At 40.0% G+C, this 22768-nt stretch overlaps 1 protein-coding gene and 1 non-coding gene across 5 annotated transcripts in view; one reads left to right on the top strand and one right to left on the bottom strand.

The window, feature by feature from the left end:
• LOC112673137 (basic proline-rich protein-like) overlaps window positions 1-22768 on the top strand; it is a 52770-nt gene that overhangs the window by 14079 nt on the left and 15923 nt on the right. The gene's annotated exons all lie outside the window — the stretch shown is intronic.
• Window positions 1300-1406, bottom strand: LOC112675776 (U6 spliceosomal RNA). Its single transcript, XR_003146054.1, has one exon. It is a non-coding gene; the product is annotated as a U6 spliceosomal RNA (small nuclear RNA).

Genomic DNA, 22768 nt, shown 5'->3' with positions numbered 1-22768 from the left:
CTCTTGTCTATGGAGACATATCCATAAATATGTTGCTAAGGCCTATGTCCAGGAGACTACTGTCTATGTTTTCTTTGAGGAGTTCCTCATATTTAGGTTTTTAATCCATTTTGAGTTTACTTTTTGTTTGCTATATTTTAAAAACTTAAGTGATTCTAATGTATTGACAAGGCTGAGAACAATTAACAAGTATGTATATGGCTGGCAGAAATTAAGCACCCAATAAATAGTAACTTAAAAAAATTGGGGGAAAATGTAATAGAAAGCTTATGGACAGAGGTAGATTTAATTTGAAGCAAATGAGGCTTATGTTTCAGAACCCTTGACCAGCACAGGCTCCTTCTAAGGCCCAGTAATAAGGAGAGTAGTCAGCAACCCCAGCCCTGTGGAGAGCTGCCCTACCCAGGGCCACCTGCCTATGCTAATTCTCTTACACTTCCCTGTTTCTGTTTCTTCCAATTGCAAAAGGATATTCAGGTAATAGAAGGGATCAGCAAGATTTCAAAACAGAATAAAAATTATTTCTGTGGGAAGACCTCAGTATACCCTACAAATAGGTAATTCTTGTTACTAGTGTTGAAAGTAACACCCAGAGAGGTTAGGATCTGCCTCAAGCCACAAATCAGCAAATAGTAGCAGCAGCAGCCACACAGTAATAGAATCTGTGAGTCTTGTCTTACAGCCCTGTGCCTAAGCACACGAATATATCTCTGGAGCAACCATGCAGATCTGTGCTGGCTGATTGTGCATAAACTCTAGAGGATGGTTCCACTCACCTTTCAAAACTTGCCCCATTCCTTGAATAATTGATATGTCTTCAGGCCTTACTAGCTTGTGACCTCGAAACAAGGCCATGTGTGTGCCTTAATATCCAAACCACAGCTCTGAGCCCATGAAGCTGGGGGGTCTGTTCCTTTGCTGAATTCACATGCTCCTCCACACCTCCCCCAAATCTAAGGAGTGCTTAGGAGTGCTTGTCATCCCCATCAGTCCCTCCCTTCCAAAATGGCCTCTTCTAAGACCCTGGGGAACCCCTTGCAGTACATTCAAATGGGTGTATGTCTTCATAAAAGTTGTAAGTATTTTAATTGTAATCATTTCAGACTTCTGTCTGTTTCTACTACTACTTTTGCTCCTTCATACTCTCCCTCTCTAGGGTGGTATTGGAGCGGCTGTGGGCCTCTTTTGTAGGAGCTGGCTAAGAGAAACGTGAATACTATATATGTTGTGCCTCAAATTTTTTTTTTTTGATTTTGTATGTTTTTTTATTGGAATTCAATTTGCCAACATATAGTATAAAAAAATATGGAGCGCTTCATGAATTTGTGTGTCATGCTTGTGCAGGGGCCATGCTAATCTTCTCTGTATCATTCCAATTTTAGTATATATGCTGCCGAAGCGAGCACAAAAAAAAATTTTTTAAAGAGCAACTTGGAAATATGATGTTTTTAGCACCTTTAATGTCAGATATTGACATATAATAAAGGGCTCATATTGAAAGTGTGCAATTTGATATGTTTTGACTTATGTATAGCCTGAGAAACCATAACCAAATCAAGATAAAACCCATCACCCTTAAAAGGGTTCCTTGTGCCTCTTTGTAATTCCTCCTACTTGTTCTTACTCTGTTCTTAGCCACTGATTTCTGTCAGTTTAGTTTGTGTTTTCTATAAATGGAATCATGTAGTATACTCCTTTTGGTCTGGCTTTGTTTTGCTCAACAATTACTTTGGGATTCATCCATGTTGTGTGTATCAATAGTTTATTCCTTTCTATTACTATTGTATTCCATTTTATGAATATGCTACAATTTCTTTAACCATTCTACTGCTGAGACATTTGGATTGTTTCTAGTTTAGGGGTTATTTCAAATCTGCTGTGTATGTATGATGATGTACTTTCATTTCTCTTGGTTAAATACCTGGAAGTAGAATGGCTGGGTCAGATGGTAGGTTTATAGCTAATTTTTAAGAAATTGCCAAGCCTTCCAAAGTGATTTTATCATTTTGCATTCCCACTAGCAGTGTATGAAAGTTCTAGTTGATCTATATTCTTGCTAATTCTTAGTATGATCAGTCTTATATTTTATCCATTCTAATAAGGGTAGCAGAATCTCACTGTGATTTTTTTAAAAAAGATTTTATTTATTCATGAGAGACACACAGAGAGAGGCAGAGACATACGCAAAGGGAAAAGCAGGCTTCTCACAGGGAGCCTGATGTGGGACTCAATCCCAGGATCCCGGGATCATGCCCTGAGCCAAAGGCAGATGCTTACCTGCTGAGCCACCCAGGCGTCCCCTCACTGTGATTATAATTGCCATTTCCCTAATAGCTAATGATGCAGAATCTATTTTCAATGTGGCTTGTTTGCCATCTTTATATCTCCTCATTGAAGTGTCTTTCAGATGTTTTGCTCATTTAAAAAAAATTTTGTGTTGTGTATTTCCTTATTGAGTTTAGAGAGTTTTTTTATTTATTCTGAATATTCCCAGATGTGTTCTGGCTCCATATGGCCAGAATAAAGTAATCAATATGGATGACAGAGTTTTTCCAAAGCTGATTACTGTGTCTTGAATAATGCCACTGTAGGACACCCCCTACCCCAACCTGCAATGTAGTCCATGTAGCACTGGGCCAAAATATTCTGTATGGGAAAAATACTCCCTTGGTATACTCCTCTACTCTCACACTACTACCACACTTCACTTCACTTCTGACACTAGATGTGTGGGTTTCCCACACATCAAACAATTCTCTGACACCAGCTGGGTGTCCGACAATTTAACTCAATTCTGACACTATCTACTTGGAGTTAATATCAGATCTCACAGGTTAAGGTCTCAATCCCACAAGACCACCCATCCCTCACTCAGATACCAGTCTCAAGCTCCAGGTTGTCATCTGTACTTCTGACTAATCATCTGTAAATCTCATGTCACATTCCTTGGGTTTGATAATTTGCTACAATGATTCACAGAACTCAGGGAAATATCTAAATTACCTTTACCAGTTTATTATAAAAGGATATGATAAAGGATAGAGATTGACATCCAGATGGAAGGGATGCCTAAGGCAAGGTATAAGAGGAAGGGTGCAGACCTTCCATGACCTTGCCATATGTGCCACCCTCCCAGTACCTCCTTTCTCCATCCTCAATGTATTCAACAAGCTGGAAACTCTCAGGACCTCATACTTTTGGGACTTTTATGAGGGCATCACCATGTATGCATGATTAACGAATATCTCAATTTCCAGCCTTGTCTTCTTGGAGGGTAGAAGGGTGGGGCTAAATGTTCTTAGTTTCTGATCATGGCTTGGTCTTTCTGGTGGCCAGGTCCCATCTGGGCCCACCAACCATTGCCTCATGAGAACAAAAGATACTCCTATCACTTAGGAAATTACAACAGCTTTAGAAGCTCTATGCTAGGAACTGGGGACAGAGGCCAACATATACATTTTCTATTATTTCACATGCTCCAAGTCCTTTTCACAGCTTTTCTTCTAGCATAGGAGAAAGAGAAGTTCAGACCTTCACATTATCCAGTCTAGTCTTAAAAATCTCCTATGAGCAAATATTTTAACAAAAATACAAATACCTTTTGCAAGAACCATCACTTTCAAGGATATTCTAGTCTACATAGGCAATTAGAAAAACAAAAGACAAAAAACAGCTCTCTTACTTTGAAAGCATATAGTCCTGCTAATAATACTCTCAATTTATATCCCTAAATGACAGGTTTAACATTTTAAGTTTTCAGATGCTTTACAATTGTCTGCACTTGTCTTCACAGTTGTCTCCAAGAAGAGTTGATGGATTCCTGCTTGTCATTTACATTTTTCAGGTTCCATTTTCATCTCTACTTCTAGAGACAGAACATTTGTAGTAAATATCACTTTTTCAGCTTTTCAAAATGCTAAACTTATTTATTCACTGGACACTGAAATACATATACAGATATGTATGTATATACATACATATGTATGCATATAAATATATATATATTTGCAACTTTCCCTTCTAAAGAACTTCTGATTGAGGAGGTCATGGAAGTCTCTGGATCAATGAACAAGCATTTTGGAGATTTCTAATCCTCTTAAATGTGGGAGCCTAGCATCTAGCCATTTCAAAACACTGGTAAAACTGATACAGGAGTGAGGGACTGACCCTAAATGGGGCCAAGAAGTGGGTAGCAGAATGCTCTTTCCATCCTAAACTTGTCCTTGCTACTATAACCTTTAGTTATGCAAAAGCAAAGATTTTACAGAAGGGCATAGAAGAGCAGCATTTATTGTGGAATTCTGAAAGACTTTGGAAACTAACACCAAGTCAACCAAAGGAATTTTTTAAAATCCCGGTTGTTTGCAGAACATTTATTTTAGTATCAAAAAGCATTCTACCCCTCAACATCCTCTGACTACCTTGTCATATTCAATATAGCACTGTTGTCATCCTCATCATTATTATCACATAAGTATTGGTCTTATTTATTAGCATTAACCATTTGCCAGTCACCAAACTACATGCTTTAGACATTGTATCTTTCAGTAACTCAGAACAGCCCTATGTGTTAGAAATTATTATCCCTTTTCACAGATTAAAAAGCAAAAGCATGGAGAAATTAATTTCCTCACAGTAACAAACTAGTAAATTAAGTTAAAAATCAAACACAGACCCATTTAACCAAAGTCATGCTCATAATAAGCTTATCACAGTCACTCCTTCACTCAATAATTGGTATTTGTAGAAGCAGATTTACCATGAAATAGTGAAGCTTAAGTTTCAGGCCCCTCGAGTTATACAAACCCCTTCCAGAGCCATGTCCCTGGGAGTCCCTAATGATATGTTCACACAGTCATGTGCCTTTGTAAAATGAGTTATCAGTTAAGATGCTTTTCCTTCTGTTCAACTCCTCCCCCATCACACTTTCCCTTACATCATGGGGCATTGTTATGGCTGTGGACATTTTTATACTGAATTGGGGACTTGGGGATACATTTAATTTGAGTTTTGTGTGATATTTTATGTAGTTCACAGTAACTTTTGTATACAAGCAAGCAATTCTTATTGCTTGGTGGTGTAGGAGTGGCTTTTAGTAATACTCTTCTCATTGATGGTGCCAACTCACCTGGTGTTGTGACACTTAAACGAAAAGAGTTAAAAAGTGGTGAAGAGAATCAAAGCAAATGGAATTAGAGTGAAAATTACATTTTTGACATCTTAAACTACTATAAGAATTCATTAATCTTAAAATTAAGCTCCTTACTATTAGAATTAACTCATTAAACCATTCATGAAATTAGATACAGTATAATCTCTAATACATTTTAAATCTTTTTTTTAATTTTTATTTATTTATGATAGTCACACAGAGAGAGAGAGAGAGAGGCAGAGACACAGGCAGAGGGAGAAGCAGGCTCCATGCACCGGGAGCCCGACGTGGGACTTGATCCCGGATCTCCAGGATCACACCCTGGGCTGAAGGCGGCCCTAAACCGCTGAGCCATCCGGGCTGCCCCATTCTGATATATTTTTAATTAAATAAAAATATCTCTTTTTTACAAGAGACACACTTAAACAATCTGTCAAAAAAAGGAAAAAATAAAGGACTGGAAAATTGTCACTAGGACAATGCTAATGAAAAGATGGATTAGCACTTTTAAAATCACTATTCTCCTTGGATATTACCTCTCCTTCTCTGTGTCGCTCCTTCTCCTTCTCTGTGCCTCTCCTTCTCTGTGTCTCTCATGAATAAATAAGTAAAATCTTTAAATAATATATATATATATATAATATATATGTCAGAATGTTAAACAGTATTTTGATTAGGAAGGTGACTACCTGTCAAGGTTCAAATATCTTAAAGAAGCAATTATAAGAAAATAATTTAAAATGTTAATTATAGGGGCACCTGGCTTGCTTAAATGGTAGAGCATGAGATTCTTGATCTCAGGGATGTGAGTTTGAGCCCCACATTGGATGTAGATTTAAAACTAAAATCTTTAAGAAAAATGAATAGATAAAATGTTAATTATATAACTGGGTGGGTTAAAACAAATAATTCACCAAGTAGTTTGAAATACAACTTGGAAATCTGAATCCCTAAAATTATAATTTTATAATTATAATCTTATAATCTTACTCTCGAGTGAGTGACCAGAAAAGAAAGGAAGGTGGGAGCAAATAGTACTATCAGGTCTTATTAAACCAACTGCAGGGATGCCTGGGTGGCTCAGCAGTTGAGCCTCTGCCTTCGGCTCGGGGTGTGATCACAGAGGATCAAGTGCCACATTGGGCTTCTCGCAGGGAGCCTGCATCTCCCTCTGCCTCTCTCTCTGTGTCTCTCATGAATAAATAATATTAAAAAAAAAACAACAACTGCAGATTTTTGGAGATTTGACATCTACCAATATAACTGAGAAGAAAAAAATAATAAAAAGATACATATTTTTTTTTTTTAAAAGATACATATTTTTAAAGATTTTATTTATTTATTCATGAGACACACAGAGAGAATCAGAGACATAGGCAGAGGGAGACATAGGCTCCCTGCGGGGAGCCCAATGTGGGACTCGATCCCAGGACCACGGGATTACAACCTGAGCCAAAGGCAGATTCTCAACCACTGAGCCACCCAGCATTCCAAAAAGATTTAAGGATATTTAAAATGTGACTATGGGGAGCTTGGGTGGCTCAGGTGGTTAAGCAGCGGCCTTCGGCCAGGTCATGATCTAGAGGTCCTGGGATCAAGCCCCACAGTGGGCTCCCAGCTCAGCAGGGAGTCTGTTCATCCTCTCTCTCTGCCTCTCTCCCCTGCTCATGCTCTTTCTGTCTCTCAAATGCATGAATAATTTTTTAATGTGGCTATTATATTTATATAAAAATAGTTTTATGATTCTACTCTCAAGAATGCAGTTGAAAAAAAAAGAATGCAGAACTGAGTATAGTTTTTTTTTTTTTTTTTCTGAGTATAGTTTTTGTCGTTACTGTTTTTACTTATTTTTCCAGTAGCAGGATAGATTTGGGTTGAAATATTCATGTTCTTTTACCTGATCCACTTTGTCATGTTGTGAAGAAGACTGGCTAAGGATCAGAACCAGGAAAGTCACCTGGCCCACACTGGCATCAAACTTGTGGGAATTCATGCATCAGATAACTCTCTGAATGGACCCACTACAAATAGCTATGAATTACATTATTATTCTGGCAGCTACATTTTCTGTTCTGATTATCTTTGCAGAGGATAGATTTCTTCTATGTTTCAACGTTAATAGAAGATTGAAATTGGATGGTCATTGTGTTTAACATGGATCAACCATGTTATCTGTTGCCAATGGTGGCAACAGATACCAAACAGATTCATTTTCAAACCCAACCTGAGGCAAAACCTAATACTCAAAACAATCATATTTCCAGGTAAAACAGAAATATTTTGTGGGCAATAGTGAGCTAATTTATTTTTTTTAAGATTTTATTTATTTATTCATGAGAGATACAGAGAGAGGTAGAGACACCGGCAGAGGGAGAAGCAGGCTCCATGCAGGGAGCCCGATGTGGGACTCAATCCTGGGTCTCCAGGATCAGGCCCTGGGCTGAAGGCGGCGCTAAACCGCTGAGCCACCCGGGCTGCCCTTTTTTTTTTTTTTTTTTAAGATTTTATTTAATATAGTGAGCTAATTTAAACAATAGCATTTAATAGTATATCAAATGTCCCCTGCAACAGCCATAGTTAATTAGTATAAGGCAGTAATTGTGCCAATAATAAGGAAATACCAAGGTAATATCCGGATGAAGAAGAAATTATATTAGAAAGGATTTAAGAGATAACTCTATCAGAAATCATGTCACCAAACTTACTGGAAAAATGATCATTGTTGAAGCTGAATGATACTCAGGTTTAATTCTCTCTACTTCTGTGTATCTTCAAAAATCTCCATTAGAGAAGTGATAAACAAAAGTGTAGAAAAAATCTAAGTCACTTTTCTATCTCTGTGGAAGTAAAAATAAAGTTTAAGTGACAGATACTAGAAAAAGTAAATACTATGATGACTATAACTGGCCTGTACTACAAATCAAATTCATATTCATTAAAATTTTTACATTGATTTTTGTGTGTATATGTGTAGGCTTCAATGCTCAGAATATATGTGTCAAGTTTGAGTAAAATGTCTTTATAAGGTGTATGTCACAATATAAATGTTAGATATTCTTATTTATTAAGAAAATTACCAGTGCCCAATGTCACTGAAGCTGATAGATAGAGGGCAGCATGGTCTTATCATTTTAACAACAGATCCTAAGAGGTGGGCTGTGATCTCAGTTTTGCTTATCAAAGAAACAGACCAATCTGATAATTATTTAAATGATACTTAATAAGGGTTCAACACTGTACTAGAACAGTGTGATATAATGGGTATGGCGTAATGATACTTCTGGAGTCACACTTGGGCTAGAATTAAACTTGGGGCGCTTAGGTGGCTCAGCCGTTGAGCATCTGCCTTTGGCTCAGGGCGTGATCCCCATGCCCAGGGATCGAGTCCTGCATTGGGCTCCCTGCAAGGAGCCTGCTCTTCCCTCTGCCTATGTCTCTCTCATGAATAAAGAAATAAAATCTTTAAAAAAAATTTAATTTAAACTTACTAAACCAGGCTGTTTCCTCTTCTTTAAACAATAATAGCTAACTCAAGGGGAGTTACAGTTACTTAATGTTACAGTTCTAGTTACTTAATGAGGTACAGCTCATTAAGTAGGACAGTGTCTGGCATATAGTACGTACAATAAATGGTGGTTATTATTATTATCTGCCCCATTGAATATGATATATTCTCTCCATAGTAGTAAGTAGAATGTAGAAATATGCGTAGTGGTAAGTAGAATATGTAAATAGAAATATTTTTCTATTGGACTAGGCATTCTAAAATAGACCATGTGTGCAGGACAACCGAGCTCTTGACATTAGCAGCATTATTTAGATGCAATTTCTTTGTGTCAGCCTATCAGGCTGCTGTATTTTGGGGTATCTTAACATCTAGGTGCCTCTAGCCTCCTGAGGCTTGCATTTTGAGGAATCAGCCAAGTAAGAAGCAGGCCTGCTGAAACCTGTTCCACCCTCAAACTTGGCACCTGCCATCTCCACAACTGGATTCATCTTCTAGATACCCTCAATTCCAATTGGTCTGGGTCCAGGTCTTCCCCTGGCACCATGACAACTGCCCAGAGTTCCCAAAGCCAGATGTCACCACTCCCGTCTTACCCCTCAGATCAGATCACCTCTCGCAAGCCATTGTCTGATTGCAGTTCAGCCACTCTCCCTGGGCTTAGATATTAAGACTTCTATACATCTCTCCAGCTAAGAGAAGATCCACCTTTTCTATCAGTTGCTTTTCTACTGCTACCTTATCCCAGATTCTGTTTCCTACCCACGCCAACCCATCCTAGCATGCTGCATGACACGAATAAGTACCTGTTCTATAGAGGATATTCTCTAAATATTTGTTGAATTAATGATGTTCATATTAATGATGGGGATGGGAGGATATTCAGCTGGAATGGGCATGGATGTGGGTAGTTCAGTAAGTTAGCTATCTATTTAATCACACTAGACTTTATCTTGATGTCTTTCTTGTCATTTTGATTTCTGAATCTCATTCTTTGGTATATTCCTGGGAAAGGCACATGAGAACAGCATTCCCTAACAGCAGTTTATTTGTCCCTTTATATTTGAGTCACTTTTTCCCGACAGCAGTGATTTCAGACTTCAACGTCTCAAACTTCTCAATGCTCTGATCACTCCCTTCTACCCTCATTGGCAACAGCAAACCTCACCTCCTACACAATAGAGGAAATAGAAGCCCTGTTTTCTCAATATAAAATATAAGCCTACTTTCCTCCTTCCTTTCATTAAACAAAGAGCCCATCCTTATTGCTCTTTAAAGTTAAGCCCTCTTCTCTGTTTAGATTCTATTCCTTCCCTCTTTCTATGGAACATTACACTGTCAGTTATCCTTTTTTGTTTTTGTATGTTCAAACTCTCTCTCCTGATTAGAACCTTCTTATCAAGTTTTAAATACATTCAAGTCACCCTCAATTTTTTTAAAAGGTCACTCAATCCCACATCCCCTTCCAACTATCATCCTATAATGTGCTTCCCTTGTGGTCACACTTTTCCAACATGTGATTCGTACATGCCATGTAGCTGCTATGAGTGCCTTCTCAATATCCATCTCCCCTGTTTGCTACAGAAACTGATTCTGTTAGGAACAATAATCAGTCAGACTAAAGAGCTGCATTTCCTAGTTGCCCTTATAGCTAAGAGTAGCCATATGACACAGTTATGGCTAATGGTAAGTAAGCTGAAGTCAGCTGAGGATTTATAGAAAATGTTTGCTTTCCTGGTATAGGTACCAGACATTTCCCCTTGATATTTCTTTCTTCTGCCTATCTGAAACACTGGCTTGAGAGTTAATAGCCATCTTGCATACGCAATGGGATAAAAGCCACATACTAGGGATGACAGAGCATTGATGACATCATGGAGTCACTACACCAGTCTTAACTGTCTCCCTCTGTCATTCTTATCACATGAGGAAAATAACCCTATTTAGTTAGGCAACTGTCATCAGTCTCTATTACATGTGACCAAATGCAATTCTTAATCTATATCTTGCTCCCTACATTTCCTCACCTTCCACTCACTCTCAAACCATTCCATTCTGGCTTGTGGCCCATCATTCCACTGGACTCACCAATGACCTGCATGTTGTGAAATCCAGCGGATATTTTCAGTTCTCATATTTCTTAACCTCTCAGCAGCATTTGACTCCTGTCCATGGCCTCTCTTTGAAACACTGTCTTCCCATGGCTTCCATGACCTATACGCTCTGAGTTTGCTCTTTCACCACCAGCTGCTCTCTCTCTGTCTTCTTTACAGGTTACTCTTCCTCTTCTAGCTACGCTCACCATCTCTTGGCCTCTAAGACATACCATGGCCTTAGTCACATGCTCTTCCTTCTGTTGCAAATGCTCTCCTCTCCTTTTTTTGCCAGGTTAGTCTTCCTTGTCCTTCCATCCATTCTTCACTTCCTCAGAGAAGCTTTCTCTGACCTTTTTGTGAGGTCATATTTCCCTATTGTATATTCCTTCATAGCTCTTACATAGTTACAACTTCACCTTTTGTAGTGTGACTCTTTAAGTAAGCTGCCTCCCTCAGAATGTAGGCTCCATGAAGACAGGGACATTGTTGTATCCTGAGAAAGCAAAATGTTTCCCAACACATAATGTGTGCTCTATAATTAGTTCTTGGGTGCATAAATCGAAGAATGTATAATTATATGGTGATTTACTTACATGCTTTTTATCTGCCTTCTTCCAGCTCCAGGAGAGAAGGAAACTAGTTTTGTTCACAACCATATATGCATTACCTAACACCTACTGCATGGCACATTGTAGGAAACACAGTACATTTTTTAATGAATCAAAGAATGAAAGAATAGGGTACCAAGAGAGACGTCCCAGTAGGTCCATCCCTAATTATTTTGATAACTTTTCATGAAGTTTCTGGTAAACAATAAAGTATCAAATAGCTTTATGGTATCTAGAGAAGAGTCTTTTGGAAAATATTGTCTGCTAGCTTGTTCTCCTTACAATATGTCATATCTAAAATAGGTTGTCTATAAAGATCTTGAATCTATATACTTCTTCCCCTCTTCATTGCCACTACCCTAGTCAAGCTCACTTATTTCCCCTGGACTAATTGGACCATACACCTTTCTTTAAGGATGATTTATTAAACTATATATAAACTTGGATGATTCAGAGTTTTGACTGTATCTCAAGTCCAAGGATCATATCTGTTTATGTTATCTCCAAAGAAAGCTAAGAACATTTGGCACATACATAATTTTTTATTTTGTTGTGGCAAAAAGTCATTTTTGTTCTACATTTACAAAGTATTTCATTTGCTTAAGGAAAAGAAGTATTTTTAAACTAGCAACGACTTTTTGTTTTCAAATGACTAAATTGAAAACATTAAAAAAAGAAAAAGAAAGCCAGTGACCTTTTAAGTCCCCCTACCTTCCTGCCCCACGAATTCTTGGTCATTGAGGTACCGGAGATGTCCAATGAGGTTGACAAGAAGAGTAATTTATGCATTTGTGACAGATTTGAGAATGCCCCCAGCTTTGTAGTCAGCATGTCTGGATCCTGCCCTTCCATCAAGACCAAGCACCTGTCTTTCTTCCTCGACAAATTTTCCTTTCACTCACTCATAGCCGCACCACCTTGACTTATTTTATATGTCTAATAAATGTATGTATGTATATATCCCTTTGCTTCAGTCAGCCTGGGAAGGATGCAATCCATCCTACACATTGTTGTATCCTTAGGACCCAGTACAAAGTCTTTTTTTTTTTTTTTTTGTTCATGAGAGACACACAGAGAGAGGCAGAGACACAGGCAGAGGGAGAAGCGGGCTCTTCGCAAGGAGCCCGATGTGGGACTCAATCCCAAGACTGGGATCCCAAGACTAAGCCAAAGGCAGACGCTCAGCCACTGAGCCACTAGGCGTCCCAGACCTAGTACAAAGTCTTGTTGATAAATGTTTTGCTGGTGTTGATGCTTATCTTCTTTTTGCTAATTAGATTTACTGAGCACCTATTATAGTGTCAGACACTATGTTATGCTCAGTAGGTGCTATTATTGTTCCCTTTTCAGTGATGAGAGTTTAAGGAACTTGCACAAGTCTTGTAGCTAGTAACAGACCCAGGACTCAAACACAAGTTACTAGATTCCAGAGCTGGTGCCCTTAACCACTAGGCAATCCTGCCTTCCATGAATATTCATAGGTTCTAGACTCCAGCCAAGCTGCATTTGCTCCTAACTTTGAGAAGGCAGTAAGTGATAAACTTTGCTTACAACTGATCAGGAGCATTTCAAGTTGTTTTCAAATGAAGTTGTAAGTCTGCAGATAATTAAGAAAGAAACCATTTTTGGAAACAGCATGAAGGGGTGATATGTAGAGGCCCACTTTGACAGTTTGAAGTGCATTTAAACACATAGCTTAGGGCTATAAGAAGTCACTACACTAAGATTGCAGAAGTATTAGAAATCAAATTGCCTTATTAATTTGTAAATGACAGCCTTTTATCCCTGGGGAAATCTTTCCCAATAGCTCCAAGCCTCTTGGTGACTGGGATGAATAAATTGGCCTCCATCCTTTTCATGTATCCAGTGCCTGCGCCAGAGCGTCAAAGAAAACCATCTCATTTTAAAATTGAAGCTTTATTTGTTGAAGTTTCTAGCCAGTGAAACTGGAAGCAGGAAGAGCCATTTCATGTGGCCTGAGAGTAGAAAGCCTTTCACCACAGTCCAGTATATGAGGGGAGACTAGTCAAGGTTCTTATTAAGTTTTAATCTTCTCATCTAATTGATAAGGTCAATTAATACTCTTTGTGTCAAGAAAAGAAAAGAAAAAAGCTTCACTAAGTCTTGACTGTTGATACTTTAACTTCTTACCGTTTTGTATTTTGAGTGAGAGGCTCTATATCGTGAACCACTGAGTTTCCTTGAAAGCTCCAGAGAATCAAACAGTTGCAGAAAAGTCCAGGAGTAAGATACCCAGAGACTTGAACCTGCAGTGAAATGGAGTTTCTCCAAATTATGCATCAGAAGTAGCAGATAAGAGCAACTGGCAACTGGAGATATCCTTGTTATTCTCTGGGCTACAGTCATGCTGGCAGAAGCTTTAACTAACTAAATTTACTTGTGAGTTCTCCGAAGGGAGCAACTGTGTTGCACCAGGGTCATTTTTCATAACATACTACTTTGCAAATAAGTTCCTAGGACCTTCTAAAATATTTGACTTCTGAACCTCAATATAAGTATTAAAATGCTAGCATATCCATTACGTAGCCCAACTACAAAAAAATATGAATTTAACTATTCACTGGAAATAGAAACTCCAATAATATTTATGACTTATTAGAGAACACAGTCTTCATTTTGAAATACGTAAAGCCTCCAGGAGGTATTTATCCAAAATTAGCATCCAGTAATAACACCTTGGGATATCCCTGTTTTGGCAGCATCCGTAGCCAGATCTGTTTTTTTATTTTTTTGCCAGATCTGGTTACAGTTAATAAACTAATGCTGGAGCTGCTGACCTTAGGGAGACAGGTGTCCTCTCTAATAGTAGATTCATATTCTGCTCAATAAGAAATTTATGTGCTCAATTAAATTGGCTTGGGGCCTGGTCTGTTTGCTCTGGTATCTGGCCAGCATTGTAGCCTCTTTACAAAGACTTAATGGAGCTTTCATTTCTTCCTCACATTTGCTCTGTAATAAATTGAGCATTACATTTTCCGAAAGAAATGCTGTTTTGTGGCTGAATACATAATATTCATTAATTTATTAATTAATCCAGTATATATCAAATACCTCTATGTGTCAAGTACTTGGCAGGTCATGGAGATACAAAAATTAATAATAGCTCAACTTAGAGTAGCTCAGTAGTTGTTTAAAGGATCCAGATCATTCTATCTATATTTTATCCCTGCAAACCGATCTGCAAAGCTCGGTTCAGGTCCTATCTCCTCATTCATTCATTTATGAAAACTTTGTTAGATTCCCAAAACTGTGAGGCACTGGAATGATAAAGATGAGGAGAATAAGTCTCCAAATCATCAGGAGCTTCCAGCTTTGTAGGGAGGTAAGCAAAATAGACAGGACCAGATTGTGGAAGACATTTCAAGTCAGGCTAATCAAGGAATATGGGTTTTATCCTATAGCAGTGAGGAGCTATGAAACAGTCTTTTATTTTTAAGATTTTATTTATTTATTCATGAGAGACCAGAGAGAGAGAGAGAGAGAGGCAGAGACACAGGCAGAGGGAGAAGCAGGCTCCATGCAAGGAAACTGATGTGGGACTCGATCCCAGGTCTCCAGGATCACACCCTGGGCTGCAGGCAGTGCTAAACCGCTGCGCCACCGGGGCCACCTGAAACTGTCTTAATGCAAAAAAAAAAAAAAAAAAAAAAAAAAAAGCGTGGTCAAATTTCCATCTTAGAAAAATCAGTTTGATAATGACAAGGAATATGGATAGTAAGGAAGAAGGGCCAGAAGGAAGGAAATCAGTGGGAGGAAAAATCAAATGCCAAAGCAGTTGAAGAAATAGAAATAACAAGATTTTAATAATAAATTGAATGTGAAGACTGAGGGAGAGGGTGGAGTCTAAGATGACTTCTGAGATTCTGATCTAAGTGGCATTAGCCCCAAGAGAATGAGGAACAGGGTCAATAGAAAAATGAGTTCAACATTGAATGTGTTTTGGGGCCTGGGTGGCTCAGTCGGTTAAGTGTCTGACTCTTGATTTTGGACCAGGTCATCATTGCGAGGTCATGAGATTGAGCCCCACTTTGGGCTCTGCACTGAGCAGGGAGTCTGCTTGAGGATTCTTTCCCTTTCCCTCTGCCTGTCCTCCTGGTCATCTCTCTTTCTTTCTAAAATAAGTAAATATCTAAAAAAAAAATTTGGAATGTATTTTGTTTCATGGATGTGTTGAACATCCATGTGTCAACATCAAGTATGCTGTTGTAAATGTTCCTCTGAAACTCATGAAAATGGTAAGGTTTCAGGACTCATCTATAGATATAACTGAAACATAATTACAAATGATATTGCTAGTTCTGTAGCCATCTTGTACTTCTTAGTTTCAAATGCCTTGTATTCATCCAGGATTCATTTTTAAATTAATTTATTAATTCATTCATTCTTTCACTTGGTTGATTATTACAGTCAACTTTGTTGACAAACACAGAAGGAACTCCAGTATCATACTCCTGGTGCCATTAAAGATTTTGAGTGTACACAGATAAATAAGCTTTAATTTCTTACCCTAAAGGAACTCATAATCTGGCTGTTAATTATAAATTGACTAATTCTCAAATTCTGTGTGTATCTCATTCTCTAAGAAGAGGATAAACTCCCAAAGTAATACATTCCCTTGGGCTCCTTAAAAAAATCCCAGTAGAGGGGATCCCTGGGTGGCGCAGCGGTTTGGCGCCTGCCTTTGGCCCAGGGCGCGATCCTGGAGACCCGGGATCGAATCCCACGTCGGGCTCCCGGTGCATGGAGCCTGCTTCTCCCTCTGCCTGTGTCTCTGCCTCTCTCTCTCTCTCTCTCTCTGTGACTATCATAAATTAAAAAAGGAAAGAAAGAAAGAAAAAAGAAAAAAATTAAAAAAAAAAAATCCCAGTAGAGGGATCCCTGGGTGGCGCAGCGGTTTGGCGCCTGCCTTTGGCCCAGGGCGCGATCCTGGAGACCCGGGATCGGATCCCACGTTGGGCTCCCGGTGCATGGAGCCTGCTTCTCCCTCTGCCTGTGTCTCTGCCTGTCTCTCTCACTGTGTGCCTATCATAAATAAATAAAAAAATTAAAAATCCCAGTAGAGACTTCGCACAAGTTCTGCTCTTTGTGGATGCTTGAGGTGAACCTTGAGTGATAGATTACTTATTTAAAAACATAGACCAGGGGATCCCTGGGTGGCTCAGCGGTTTGGCGCCTGCCTTTGGCCCAGGGCGTGATCCTGGAGTCCCGGGATCAAGTCCTACACGTGCTCCCTGCATGGAGCCTGCTTTTCCCTCTGCCTGTGTCTGCCTCTCTCTCTCTCTCTCTCTCTCTCTTTCTCTCTCTGTGTCTCTCATGAATAAATAAATAAATAAAATCTTAAAAAATAAAATAAAGTAAATAAAAACATAGACCACTTTGGGAGCACCTGGGTGGCTCAATCAGTTAAGCATCTGCCTTCAGCTCAGATCATGTCCTGGGATCAAGCCCTGTGTTGGGATCCCTGCTCAGTGGGAAGCCTGCTTCTCCCTCTCCCTTTGCCTCTCTCCCACCCCCACTCCTTCTGTCTCTCAAATAAAATCTTTGGAAAAAAAAAAAAAAGACTATTAAGACGCCAAAGGCAGAGACCTATGACTTTTTAAAAGTAAAAATATAGCATGTATATATAAAAGTTCATAAAAATAAGCTTGATGAAATTTTATAAAATGAACCCAGGTACATGGAACCTAGGCTAAGAACCAGATAATTACCAAAACCCCAGAAGCCCTCTTCTGCCTTCTTCTGGTTACTGCACATTATAGCCACATTCTTCCCTTGAAGCTCTCTGTCAATGCCTGAGCATGACACAGGTACTAGTGCCTGGACATCTCTGCCCATCGTAGACCCCATCAATGAGCAGGCCAAGATTTTCTCAGAGCTACACCTCTGTCTGAGGCCCTTCCTACTCAATCCTCTTTTCTTTCCCCTCTTCTTTCCCAGGTATCAGACCTGCATCATGATCTAAAGATTTACCCTAACTACTCCTTTAATAGATGTTACCAGAAACAAATCTCTTGCAATTCTAATTCTGCTTTGAGGTCTGCTGCCCAGAGAACCCATCAATATGGATGGTACTAGAAGTGGTCTGAAAGGACAAGCTCAGTTTGGGGACTAGACCACATACCTCCCTGCTGGCTAGAGGACCCCATCCAAGTGGTATGTGGGCACAGATAGTCTCAGACAGAAGTGGTTACCCATTTGCTAAAAATATCACCAGTAATGACTTGGGAATGACATCCCAAAGGAGAATGCCTTCATAGGTGAGATGGTTCAAACCCTTTTAAATGCAGGCAGTCAGGGGAGAGAGAGACTACACATAAGGATCATGGGATTGGCTGGGTATTAAACAGTTGCATTGACCTACCCTACAGAAGAATAATTGGAAATGGAGGGCAGTTAACAGATAGTTAGGGCTAAATATGAAAGCCAGGAGGCCTCTTTAGTAGCTTATAAAGTAGAAAAGCTAGTACAACCCAGGACCAAATGCAGGATTTGATAGTTTGGAGCCCCCCAAACAGTGGAATGCTCAGCTCTGGCAGTCTGCTATACCCTGGTTGAGAAAACCTGGGACCCTGAAACAGGGATGGGAGCGTTTGGGTGGATACCCTCAAGGATACTAGCTCTGCAGTCTTCCCTGCACCTTCAAAATCTACAGATGTGGCCAAGCCCTCCCTGTGCAGGAAGACCCTGCAGAGGCCTCTCTTCAAGGCAACAGATGCCCCCCTGAGGAGCTGTGCCTACCTCCTCTTCTGACTGCCAGCTTGATAATTACCTTTAAATCCTCACATAACTTGATAGGGACACAGTGGACCTGATGAGGGCCCTAGTGTTCCTCCCTCAGCTCATATCTGTGGCTTTAGGGGCCATCCAGTATAATCAGCTGAAGGAGGAACAAAAAGTCCAGCCTTGGTTTACAAATGGGTCAGCTCCATTGTGGGTACAAGCTTTGTTTTTTTTTTTTTTTTTTTTTTTTTATTTATTTATGATAGTCACACAGAGAGAGGAGAGAGGCTGAGACACAGGCAGAGGGAGAAGCAGGCTCCATGCACCGGGAGCCCGATGTGGGATTCGATCCCGAGTCTCCAGGATCGCGCCCTGGGCCAAAGGCAGGCGCCAAACCGCTGCGCCACCCAGGGATCCCAGGGTACAAGCTTTGTTGTTGGAACTGGCACAATGGGCACATGAGTGGAGAGGCCACAGTGGCAGAGACAAGCTACATATGGGCTGAAAAGCATGGACTCCCATTTATCGAAGCTGGCCTCACTGTTACTGCTTTGGAATATCTAACTGGTCAGCAACAGAGACCAACACTCAGCCTATTAAATGGCTCTATTCCTTGAGAAGACCCACCAGTAATAAGTAGACTAATCGGGCCCCGTGGGCCCCAGAAGACATAGAGATTCATTCTCACATAAATAGACACTTACTCAAATATGGGTTTGCTTTTCCTGTCCTCAAAACTGCCACCATTACCACTTTCCAGGGGCTTACAGAGTGATCCACAGGCACATAGTCCCACATGACAGCTTCTGACCAGGGTACCCTGTTCTGAACACAGGAGGTATGGATATGGGGCTATGATCTGGGGATTCACTGCAGCATCGAGAAGCTACTGACCTGCTAGAGTGATGGAGTGACCTGCTGAAAGCATAACTGAAATGTCACCTTGGAGACAAGACTTAATGACTGGACACTCCTCCAGGATGCTGTATATGCACTGAATCAGAGGCTTCTATATGGTGCTGTGTTCTGGGAAGAAGAAAATACGTTCCTAGGAACCAAGAATAGAAGGAGGGACTCCACTCAGCATCACTCCAGTGACCACTGGAAGATTTTATGTCCTCTATCCCTGCAACTCTGGGCTCTGCAGGGTTGGAGGGCCTGATAAGGGGATGCACTCCTGCCATTTGATGCGGTGAGCTACAAACTGTGGCTACTACCTGAGCACTTTGGGTTCCTGTGTCTAGGAGCTAGCAGGTAAGAAGAGTCATCATCTTGGCAGAGGTCATTGTCCCTGATCAGCAAGTGGAGGCAGGGCTCCTGTTACACAATGGGGATAGGGAGGAATATGTGTAGGATTCAGGTGACCCACACAGGTGCCTCTTGGCATTTTATTGTTAAATGCAACCTTGGATGGGCAAGTGCAGCAATCCCAGCCTAAGAAGGACATGGTTAACAAAAGCTCAGACCCCTTAGAGTGAAGCAGCTGCTTGCTCCCAGGATCTGTGGTAAGAAGTAAATATGTGTAGCACAGAGGTGGGTTGTGGCAACCAAGGATTGATGTGCTGTTTAAATGTCCTTTCAAGAAAGAACTTGGTGGCCAATTACAAGAGGAGCCATTAGCTGATAGCCTCAGGTTGCAGCACCTTTAGGATCTGCTGTTTTTGAGCTGAGGCCAGGCTTTTCCTCAGCCAGCCCCAGCCAATGACTGACCATGTGCCCAGCACTCTCTCTTACATTTGGGAATTTCTCTACCCAAATCCCAGCCATGGGGCTCCAAAAGGAGCAACCATGCTCTTCTGTGTCCTGTCTCCCACCACCAGAGTTATTGGTCTATGGAAGAGTGCCTAACTGAAGACAGGCGGCCGCTCATAGTCCTTCCCTTGGATTTCTTTTATTTTCTTTTTTTAAACTGTAACTGAGAAAAGGGTCTCTCTAGTAGAGAAGGTATAAGAGGTAGATTCCAGAGTTATTGGTTTCTGGCCATGTGAAGAAACCTATCTACAGTGAGTGAGAATGAACTCAACACCCAGAGAAGTACAAAAACAAGAGACCGTGCCTGCAGCGTTCAGTTTCTTGAGGTCCCCCTGTATCCAGCTCTTCTAGGTTTGATTGTTTTAACCTTTTCCTTCTACTAGGTAATATAGTCTAGTATGTTTCCAATAAATAACCTAATTGGAATCAGACATCCATGATATGTGACTACTTAGGTTCTGGCATTTAGGAGTATCCTACACCCATTTTATGTTAAAAGTTAACATTGATTGAGTTGAGGGTTTATTATGATCTAGAGAGTGGTCTAAGTACTTTACATATCTGAATTCATTTATTTTTTTAAAATTTTTTATTGATTTATGATAGTCACACACACACACACAGAGTCAGAGACATAGGCAGAGGGAGAAGCAGGCTCCATGCACTGGGAGCCCAACGTGGGACTCGATCCCGGGTCTCCAGGATCGCGCCCTGGGCCAAAGGCAGGCGCCAAACTGCTGCGCCACCCAGAGATCCCCATCATTTAATCTTCTCAGCAACAATATGAGTCTAACCAAATGCCCTTCCTTGATTGTTTTCACCAATTTACATATAAAGAAATCAAGGCTACTTTTATTTTATTTTACACACAGAGCGCACAGCAGGGGGAACAGCAGGCAGAGGGAGAGGGAGAAGCAGCGCCCCACAGAGCAGGGAGCCTGATGCGAGGCTAGATCTCAGGACCCTGGCATCATGACCTGAGCTAAAGGCAGACACTTAACCAATGGAGCCACCCAGGGACCCCAAGGCCATTTTATTTTATTTTATTTTATTTTATTTTATTTTATTTTATTATTTACTTATTTATTTATTTAAAGATTTTATTTATTTATTAATGAGAGAGAGAGGTAGACACACAGGCAGAGGGAGAAGCAGGCTCCATGCAGGGAGCCCGACGTGGGACTCGATCCTGGGTCTCCAGGATCAGGCCCTGGGCTGAAGGCGGCGCTAAACTGCTGAGTCACCCGGGCTGCCTGGCTATTTTATTTTAAATAAAAAATAAATGAGGGATTTGACCACATGTCCTTTTATTTTATTTATTTATTTTTTCACATGTCCTTTTAATAGGGGCTCCAGAGAGCCAGCTTTAGAGATGTACGGTCTTTAGCTTTCTAGTCTCTGACCCAATGATGACAGCTCTGATTTATGGCTTGAGCAAGACAGATTTGCAGCTGCAGATTCCTTCAACAAGACAGAAAGGCATGATTTTAGGAGTAGGGAGAGTAGCATTACAGTAGTCCCCCCTTATCTGCAGTTTTGCTTTCCACAGTCTCAGTTACCCATGCAAGCAGATGATCCTCTTCCTGAGAATCGTCGGGTCAATTGTAGCCTAACACTGTGTCACAAGCCTGTGTCATTCACCTCACTTCATCTTATCACACAGGCATCTTATCATCTCAGTTATCACAAAAACTGAATATAGTACAATAAGATATTTTGAGAGTAAGACACATATACACATCTATATAACATTACAGTATATTGTTACTATTCTGTTGCATTAGTTATTGTTAATCTCTTCCTATGCTGAATTTGTAAATTAATCTTGATCATAGGTATGTATACATAGGGAAAAACATAGTGTATATATATAGCAGGTTGTGTGCTATCATGGTTTCAGGCATTCACTGGGGGTCTTGGAACATATCCCTCTCAGATAAGGGGTCAACTATATATAGTTGTGTGTGTGTGTCTCTATGAACGAATAAATAAAATCTTAAAAAAAAACAAAAAACTTCAATCAGTGCCAAGACCCTGCCTCTAGATCAGGGCTGTCCCACAGAAATATAATGCCTGCCACATATTTAATTAACATTTTTCTAGTAGCCACATTAAAATTTATTTCCTAAAAACAGGTGAAATTAATTTTAGAAATATAATTATTTAAACCAACATATTAAAAATACTATCATTTCAACATATAGCCAATTTAAAATGAATAAGCTATTTTACATTCATTTCTTTTATGTCTTTGAAATCCAGCATATATTACATGTACAGCAAATAACAATTCAGATGCTCACTGTATTTAGATTTCACAAAATTTTATTTTATTTTTTATTTTTATTATTTTTTAAGATCTTACTTAAAAAAAAAAAGATTTATTTATTTATGATAGACATAGAGAGAGAGGCAGAGACACAGGCAGAGGGAGAAGCAGGCTCCATGCAGGGAGCCTGATGTGGGACTCCATCCTGGGTCTCCAGGATCACGCCCTGGGCTGAAGGCTGCGCTAAACCGCTGAGCCACCCAGGCTGCCCTAGGAGTCTGTTGATAGGTACCAATGGCAACTTTTGTGGACTTCCAGGATTGTCTCCATTTCATGTTCTGACCATGTTAGTACTCGTAGTTGTCAAACCTTGAACCCTGGTTTTATGATTCCAAAATGTGTACATATAGGAAATTATCAGTTCTGCTTATGTATATAGTTGACCCCTTATCTGAGAGGGATATGTTCTAAGACCCCCAGTGAATGCCTGAAACCATGAACCATGATAGCACACAACCTGCTATATGTATACACTATGTTTTTCCCTATGTATACATACCTATGATCAAGATTAATTTATAAATTCATAAATTATAAATTAATTTATAATTGCCCTCTCAAGTATCAATTTTAAAATTTAAACTA

This window comes from Canis lupus, chromosome 10, assembly GCF_003254725.2.
Source record: "Canis lupus dingo isolate Sandy chromosome 10, ASM325472v2, whole genome shotgun sequence".
Taxonomy (NCBI): domain Eukaryota; kingdom Metazoa; phylum Chordata; class Mammalia; order Carnivora; family Canidae; genus Canis; species Canis lupus.
This window is presented reverse-complemented; position numbering and strand designations above follow the sequence as displayed.